Genomic DNA, 9,778 nt, shown 5'->3' with positions numbered 1-9,778 from the left:
AATGAACAACACACGATCGATATTAGTTTTTATCAGTTCATTGTATCCAAACTTAAAACAAGATAAAAAATTTAAGCTCTTCCTTCAATCATAAACACTCAAGATACAAAGGAAGGAATATTTGGAAGGCATACGAACCTACAAGACAATGTATGAATCACCTGAGTAGAATTTATGATGATTAGATTTTGGCAAAGGAACTGGTTGGAAGTTTTCAATTCTCCAAATCTCTGTCCTTCTATAGCGAAAGTCAAGTTCAACCAAAAAATGGTATGGTCAACATAAAAAGATATTTAGCAAAAAAGGAATCAGCAAAGACAAATATGCAAAATCTATGAGCGTGTTCGGATTGAAGATTATTTGGAAAGGTTTTTCATGTTAGTGTAGTAGCAATAAATAGAGTAACAGATATTGAAATCAGTATAATCATCCACTACAGTCTTTCAATAAGGATACACTCTCCGACCAGCTCTCTGAAATGTAGGTTCTAAAGCTTTGACAGAGGTAGACATCTTGTCAGATGCTTCTTGCGGCCAATTTTTCCAAGAAAATTGTGAACAGGACTTTTAAGCCTACAGGTCCAGTAGTCTTCAAACTCTGAACACTGACTACACAAAACAAACAGCAACAGACAAGCTTAGGAAGAACAGAAAACAATATCAAGTCAAAAGTCAAGTTCTATATCTTGATGCTAGCGAACGATGCTAAGTACACATCAAAAATCACTTTAGACAAATAGCATCTGTTGGGAAAATTGGGTAATTTCCCACTCAAAAATATAACTAGTGATTAAATCGATTCAGTAATTCCCAAGAAAGATCGTCGAAACAATCTCCTTAGACAGAATTACCATTTTAAGTAAATTTCCAAGAAAGGTTGGAGGGGTCATAAGCGGTCCCACTTAAAACTGAGTCTCCTAGACAGAATTTACGTGCACGGTGTATTATCACAACTAAACCCGTGTATACATAAATATTACGTACACATGAATAAGAAAAATACACCCAAATGAACCGTATAAAACACTACAAATAAACCCGACAAATGTAGACAAATATATTGAATACTATACTATAATAGAAAAGAAACTACTAAATAAGTGCGGAATAAATAAAAGAGATAGGGAAAGAATGCACCCGAAAAATTGATAACAGAGTTCTGCAAATTTTCCCTAATCTCCGAGCACCACTCAAGCGACCTGCTCTTATAATTTAGGAGAAGAAATAATTTCAAAAGAATTACAAAATTCTTTTTGGTGTAATTCTTTTGTTTTTGATACATCAATTGGGAGGCTTGAGAGCTAATTTATAGCTCTCAAGCAACCTCTCAAATGCTAAGCAACCCGATGTGGGACTAAGAAATGTTTGCCAAAAATCAACAAATATGGGCTATTTCAAAGTCAGTAATTTAGGTTTCGAATTCAACAAATCTCCACCTTGACATAATTTCTAATCCCACCCAAAAATACAAATCTTCTCACAAACAAAATAACAAATGGTCATTGCGGTACCTTCAAATTTGCGCCCTCAGGCGCCAACTCAAATGTGCAGGATATTGATAAAATCTAAAGAATATTCAAATTTGGACCTTGTAACCACCTTGGTCAGCATATCCGTAGGATTCTCCGTAGTCCGAATCTTCTGGAGAAAAATTTCCTCTTCTTCGAGAATTTCCCGCACAAAGTGATAGCGAACATCAATGTGCTTCATTCTTGCGTGCAAGACCTGGTTCTTTGCTAAGTGAATAGCATTCTGACTGTCACAAAACACGTCAATGTGTTTTTCACCAACTCTCAAGTTTTCAAGCAATCTTTGAAGCCAAATTGCCTCCTTCACAGCTTTTATAATCGCCATATACTCTGCCTCCATTGTAGACAAAGCCACCGTTGACTGCAAAGTAGACTTCCAACTAACTGGCGCCTTAGCAAACGTGAACAAGTAGCCAGTCGTAGAACGTCGCTTATCCAAGTTACCTGCATAGTCAGAGTCACAATATCCAACTATATATTGATCAAGTGATTCATCCTGCTCAAAAACTAATCTAACATCTACAGTATTTTGGATATACCGTAGAATCCATTTTACAGTTTGCCAATGACCCTTGCCAGGATCATGCATAAACCTGCTTACAACACCAACTGCCTGTGAAATATCGGGTTTCGTACACACCATTGCATACATCAAGCTACCAACTGCATTAGCATACGGGACTTTCGCCATGTATGCTCGCTCTTCATCCGTCTTTGGAGATAATAGGCTGCTAAGTATCAAATGAGGAGCAAGCGGAGTACTTACAGGTTTTGAATCTTCATTCATACCAAAACATTGTAATACCTTGTTCAAATACTGCTTCTGTGTCAGACAAAACTTGCCTCTCGTTCTATTCCAACTTATTTCCATGCCGAGAATCTTCTTGGCTTTTCCCAAATCCTTCATCTCGAACTCTTTACTCAACTGAGCCTTCATTTTGTCAATTTCAACTTGGCTCTTTGACGCTATCAGCATATCATCAACGTACAAAAGTAAGTAGATGTAGGACTCATCTCGTAACTTGTGCAAATACACATAGTAATAGTATTTGCTTCTTGTGTACTTCTGAAACATCATGAACTGGTCAAATCGTTTGTACCATTGTCTCAGTGATTGTTTCAATCCGTACAACGATTTGCTCAACTTACAAACCCAATTTTCTTTACCAGCATCTTTAAATCTATTTGGCAGAAACATATAGATTTCCTCCTTCAAGTCACCGTAAAGGAACGTGGTCTTCACATCAAGTTGAGCTAGCTCCAAATTCAACTGCGCTACCAAGGCCAATAAAATTCTAATAGAGAAATGTTTAACAACTGGAGAAAATATCTCATTATAATCAATTCCCTCCTTCTGAACGTAGTTTTTAGCCACCAATCTTGCCTTTTAACGAACATCATTCTTGTCAGGAAATCTTTCTTTCTTTGTAAATATCCATTTGCATCCAATTGCCCTCTTAACCTTCGGTAGTTGTGTCAACTTTCACGTCTTGTTTTTCTGAAGAGATTGCATCTCTTCTTCCATAGCATCTTTCCATCTATCATTTTCTGTATTTCGAACTGCTTCATAAAATGTGGATGGAACATCATCAACAACTGGAAGTGTATAGGCCACCATGTTAACAAAACGAGCAGGTTTATGAATTTTTCGTCTTGCCCTATTGACGGCAATTGACTCTTGCTGCTGTTGAGGTTCTTGGATTGAAACCTCTTTCTCATCTGACTCCTCTTCTGCCATGGGAGAGTCACTGATGGTGCTGTTTGCTGGACTCACCATTATTTGCTGAAACTCCACCTGTTTCGGCGTACACTCCACCTGTTGCGGAGTACCACTGGTCCCATCTTGTGTTGCCTTATTCAATATAGCAGATTCGTCAAAGGTAACATCCCTGCTGATAATGATTTTCTTTGCTTCTAGACACCACAAATGGTATCCCTTAACTCCAGTATTAAATCCCATAAAGAGAGCTTTCTCTGCACGTGGATGCAATTTTGATTCATTTACATGATAATATGCAGTAGAACCAAAAATACGTAAAGAATCATAATCTGTTACAGGTTTTTCAGACCATACCTCTAATGGAATCTTGCCACCGATTGCAGATGATGGCAAGCGATTAACGAGATGTTGAGCGTATGTCACAGCCTCAGCCCAAAATTTTCTGCCTAATCCAGCATTAGATAACATACAACGTACTTTCTCCACTAGTGTCTTAATCATACGCTCTAACATTATTCTGCTGCGATGTTTTTCTAACTGTGAAGTGCCGAGCTATGCCACATTCTTGGCACATCTTCTGGAAGGGATCACTTTTGTATTCTCCACCATTGTCTGTTCGGAGAATTTTGATCTTTCTTCTCGTCTGGTTTTCAACCTGAGCTTTCCATTTAAGGAAAATCCCTAGCACTTCATCCTTGCTCTTCATAGTAAACATCCAAACTCTTCTGAAAAAATCATCAATAAAAGTAACAAAATAATACCTGCCACCAAGGGATGGAATCTTGGCAGGTCCCTACACATCTGAGTGCACATAATCCAAAATACCCTTGGTATTATGGATACCAGTGCCAAATTTCACTCTTCTTTATTTTTCCAGAACATAATGCTTACAAAATTCTAATTTGCAAACTTTCGTACCTTTCAATAATCCTTGTTTGGCAAGATTTTGCAAGGATTTTTCACTAGCATGTCTCAATGGCATGTGCCACAACTTTGTTGCCTCCGCATCCTTCTTGCTACTGGACGATGTTGTTGCTGCTGCTGTCCCAACAACTGTACTACCTTGGTAGTAATACAGATTATTCTTCCTCACACCTTTCAACATCACAAGTGCTCCCAAAGTTACTTTAAAAATTTCATCTCGCATCTTCACTTCTAGGCCTTTTGACTCCAAGAGTTCCAAGGAGATGAGATTTCTCTTCAAATTCGGCACGTACCGAACATCTTTCAAGATTCTAGTGGATCCATCATGATTACGCAGCTTGATTGAACATATCCCACCTGTTTTACATGGATTGTCATTTTTCATGTACACAACTCTACCATCAAGTTCTTCAAATTCAAAGAATCACTCCCGCATGGGAGACATATGGTAGGTACAATCTGAATCCAAAATCCACTCATCTAGATGGGATGTTAAAGGTGATACAGCCAAAGAGAAATCTGATTCCGTATCACTTTTGCATTTTGCAACATATACGTCTTGCGGAGCTTTCCCTTTCTTCTTCAACTTTGGACAGTCTTTCTTCCAGTGCCCTTTCTCACTACAGAAAGCACACTCATCTTTGGCAACTCTGCTTTTCGATTTGGACCTTCCTCTTCTCCCCTTTTGATTGGCTTTGTTGACGACCTCTTGCCACTAACGCTTCATCTGCTGTAGCTACTTTCTTTTTTATTTTATCCTGCTTTTTCAATTCATGACTATACAAAGTAGAACATACAGCATCTAAAAACACATTCTCCTTCCTATGAAGTAACCTAGTTTCCAAATGTTCAAATTCATCAGAAATGGATGATAACAATATCAAAACCAAATCTTCATTTTCAAATTTCACATCTAAATTTAACAAGTCTACTACTAACTGATTAAATATAGTGATGTGTTCATTTATAGTAGTACTTGGTTGGTAATCGAATCGGAACAATCTTTTCTTTATTAGGAGTTTATTCTGACCACTCTTCTTCAGAAATTTCTCCTCCAATGCCCTCCACAATTTTCATGCAGAAGTCTCGTTCTTAAAAGCATATTTTTGCTCTCTGGACAAACACGATCGAATAGTTCCGCATGCCAACCGTTTTATGGTACTCCACTCCTTCTCTTCTATGTCATCTGGTTTCTTTTCTTCAATGGCAATGTCAAGACCTTGTTGGAAAAGAGAGTCTATGACCTCGCCTTGCCACATGCCAAAATGGTCAGTACCGTCAAATATCTCTACCGCCACCTTCGAACTTGACATTAGAGTTCTCGACCATGTAGACGAGGAAGCCGATGCCCTAGATGTAATTCTTGACGTGGAATTGTCAGATGCCATTACAGATTCAAATGATAGTATTCAATATAACAAACTACAAACAAGCCAAAGGACAAACTTTCGGCTCTGATACCACTTGTTGGGAAAATCGGGTAATTTCCCATTCAAAAATACAACTAGTGATTAAACCGATTCATTAATTCTCAGGAAAGATCGTCGAAACAATCTCCTTAGACAGAATTACCATTTCAAGTAAATTTCCAGGAAAGACTGGAGGGGTCATAAGCGGTCCCACTTAAAACTGAGTCTCCTAGACAGAATTTACGTGCACGGTATATTATCACAACTAGACCCGTGTATACATAAATATTACGTACACACGAATAAGAAAAATACACCCAAATGAACCGTATAAAACACTACAAATAAACCCGATAAATGTAGACAAATATATTGAATACTATACTACAATAGAAAAGAAACTACTAAATAAGTGCGGAATAAATAAAAGAGATAAAGAAAGAACGCACCCGAAAAATTGATAACGGAGTTCGGTAAATTTTGCCTAATCTCCGAGCACCACTCAAGCGACCTGCTCTTATAATTTAGGAGAAGAAAGAATTTCAAAAGAATTACAAAATCTTTTTTGGTGTAATTCTTTTATTTTTGGTATATCAATTGGGAGGCTTGAGAGCTATAACTCAAGCAACCTCTCAAATGCTAAGCTACCCGATGTGGGACTAAGAAATGTTTGCCAAAAATCAACAAATATGGGCTATTTCAAAGTCAATAATTTAGGCTTTGAATTCAACAGGATCCACTGTCAAGAACATGAAAATGTTGTAAATTTGGTGACTCAAGAAACTAAACTCATTCCAAAAATGCGAAAAGAAAACAAACTGGAACTTAGATGTCACAGATGTTCTAATCTTCAACAAGAAGCTAGATGTTTTTGTCAGTACCTTCAACAAGCAAATCATTCTTTGCAATGATATAATTCTAGATCACTAAGCCATTTTGTAGAATAATAGGCTAACAAATCTGCAGTGTAAATTGCTACCTTTAAATGAACTTAGAAACTACGTGGAACCAGTTATGCTTCTACCCATATCATGCACAACTCGATCGTTTTATGTCTTTCATTTAATAGCAGTAGATTCAAACTGGACACACAAGTGAGTGGCATCTCATCAATCCGATCATAGTCAATGAAGAGTTGGGCTGCAAATTCAGAAGACATGCAGCTGAAATGGTCACCAATAAGTCCCATTATTGCACTGAATACTATGCATCATTTTTTGCAAGATGTGATACATTAAATTCAAAAGGAAATACCAATATAGTTTCAGTATCAAATGAAATCATCTGATGCACGCAGTGCTATGAACTCTAAAACACAAATGTGGCAAAAAGCTGCTTTCCTCTTCTTCTTTTTTTTGATGAGTAGAGCAAAACTCATCTCAGTTTTTAAATGCTCGACTCCCAATAGGAGATTAATGGTTAAGCAAAGCACATTACCCAAGCTAGCTCGATATAATGGCCTAGAGGATAACAATAATGTAATTGATCATTGCTTGAGATTTTCATTGTAGTGAACCAAGATTTAAAGGCTAATACTCCAAGTGCTGGACATTGTTTACACAAGCTGCGTCTTTCTTCCTTACCCACTCTTTTTATGATTCTTGCCCCTGTACTTTTTTCAACTTTTTCTGCATTTATTGTGTTTTTTCCCTACTTTTTTTTTCCTTTATTCTGTTTTATGAATTTTATGATAGTCTCCCTGCATTTATGAATTTTCTGTGTTTTGCAAGTTCATGAAATCAGTAGAATAAACCTGTTACTCTTAAAATTTTGAAAAAACAATTAAGTGCATGAGTACCGTAGGTTTGACATAAAAATGGAAGAAAAAGAATGGAAGAACATGCATCGGAGGCATGAACAGTAATGCAAACTTAAACAGGACAGCAAGATATGAAGATGAATCATACAGGTGCAATTATGTATTTGTTTGAAAAGAAATACTCATGAAACGAATGAATATTAAAATTAAATTTGGTTATTTAATAAATAATTGCATTTTTTTTATAACTTGATAAGTAACTTGCCAATGAAATCTTTGATGCTACATTAACTTGGTAGCTCAATAAAATAATTTTACAAAAAAATCCCCTATAAAGAAGCAAAAGAAAAAAGGGAAAGAAATAAAAGTTGAAGTTAGGAGAATCTTGAGACTCCAACAAACCAGACCAAATTAGAATGCACTTCTTTTGGAGGCTATGAATCATATCAAAAACAACTTGTCTAAGATGACATGCCACAGGATAGGTTCAAAATCTTTAGAGTTAATTAATTAGAAGCTCCAAAGTACACTTACATGTATTGTGTCAGAAACACGACTATCATTAGTCATCGTTTGAGCGAGTTTGAGGACTATACTCTTCAAATAAAAGTGCAGCACCTCTCTTACAAGCAAACATCACATATTACGTTGCATTTCGGAGTAAACACTATGAAGAAAATTTGGGTATGCATAGCATGTAAACATGCATTAGAAGAGCTAATTACCAGTGCAAATGTACAAGACATTTGCCGCAGAATAATGAGTTAATGCTGCTATCTCAAAACAGAGTGCATAATTTCGTCAGGCACTAATATGTTTCTCAATCAATAGAACAATACAGAACAAAATTTTAGAAGGGGGAAAAAGTCAAATTTCATCTTATCTTAACCATTTTTACTTAGAAAGACAGCTCCGAAGTCATTAAGGTGGCCATTTCAAAAATGCATGGGATTTGGGTCAAGCTTAGAAACATACGGAAACAACTCTAAGTCTCGGGAAATTAGATGCATGCTTGTAGACAGAAATTTAGAAAATGATAAGAACTGCCAAGAAAAATAAATTGTAAGATACATGGGCGGTCTCAATTATTTTGCTGAGATACATGGGCGGAAAAACTAATCACATGGGGATTTCAGGATGATATCAAATTGTACGCTTCTAATATAAATCTTTTCAGTGAACGAGTAAACAACGTAGATGTCATACAAAAATATCCAAAGTGAAATTATTAAAAAGAAAATCAATAAAAAACCACCATTCTGACAGGAAAACATGCAAAAAAATGTGTTCTCAGTTAGACGCTATCAAGCACCTGTAGCTCATAACTATAAGCTACTTCTCAATTATCACATTGATAAATTTATTTCTATCAAGCTATGAGACTCAGTAGATTGCATCTTTGCAAGAATCAAAGAATTGCACACTTACTAAGTTTTAGGAACATGACAGAGATGAATTGCAGAAGCTGCTCATTTGGAGTGCCAACTTGAGTAGTAAACAAGTGATCAAAGACTCCACAAATAGATTTTACTACTGTTTGTTCAATAAAAAAAGCCTTATCATCTTCGACCTGATCTTGGATTGCTTATATAACTTTTGCATCATTATTAATGTTGATCAACTCTTGCAAAATATTTGAAGCTTGCTAATTCCAGAACAACAAATCACAAACGCACCATTATTAATAGAAAAAGAAAAAAAGACAGATTTGACAGATTTGCACCAAAGTTAATGAAAGTTAAAGTTAAAAATATTAGTTATTTTAGGTTCCTTGATTTAAAGGCTAGTTTTCAAAGCATTGCATTAGATCAGAAGCATACTCAATCTAACATGCACATTAATCAAGAAGAAAGTCAATTGATAGGAATATCTAAGTAACTTTTCGTTGAGACATATATTTAATATTGAATCTGAAAAAAAAAATTGTTGGCTAATGTACTTGACAAAACATAGAACTTTGGACTATACTGAAGAGACATGATAACAAGTATGTAATTCTCACACTCATTTCTGGATACTTAAAGTAACTTAAACAAGTATAAAAACAAAGTTTCTCATTCAAACTCAAAATGAAAAGCAGCTCAATTCACCAGTTCTGAAAAATAAATGAAGAAAGTAAATTATGTCCTAAACAGAACAACAGATTAATGGTGGCAAAATGTGCAACAAGGCAAAACAGAAGGCTACCTATTGATATACAAATTGATCAGATTCAGCAAGAGATACCTCCAGAGGCTATCACTAAAAAGGCTTTTAGTCATTTGGATAGCTCCTTATGTATTTGTGCATTGCAATCTGAAACATATAGTACAACTGCAATCAATACTGTTAGCTTAAAGAAAAGGTTTTGCAAGAATAAAAGCTTAGTAGTATCAGTTCGAACCTTCAGCAGCTTGCCATGTGAGGAGGATGCAACAGACAATAACCCTTCATGTTTT

General features: G+C 36.0%; 1 long non-coding RNA gene across 1 annotated transcript; it reads right to left on the bottom strand.

Moving 5' to 3' along the window:
- Positions 1-8,334: 8,334 nt before the first annotated feature.
- Positions 8,335-9,778, bottom strand: LOC140006386 (uncharacterized). The gene is made up of 3 exons (XR_011813985.1): positions 9,724-9,778; positions 9,567-9,635; positions 8,335-8,383 (listed from the first exon to the last, which is right to left on the bottom strand). It is a non-coding gene; the product is annotated as an uncharacterized lncRNA (long non-coding RNA).

This window comes from Coffea arabica, chromosome 5e (assembly GCF_036785885.1).
Source record: "Coffea arabica cultivar ET-39 chromosome 5e, Coffea Arabica ET-39 HiFi, whole genome shotgun sequence".
NCBI classification, from domain to species: domain Eukaryota; kingdom Viridiplantae; phylum Streptophyta; class Magnoliopsida; order Gentianales; family Rubiaceae; genus Coffea; species Coffea arabica.
The sequence above is the reverse complement of the archived record's forward strand: the minus strand, read 5'-3'. Positions and strand labels throughout refer to the sequence as shown.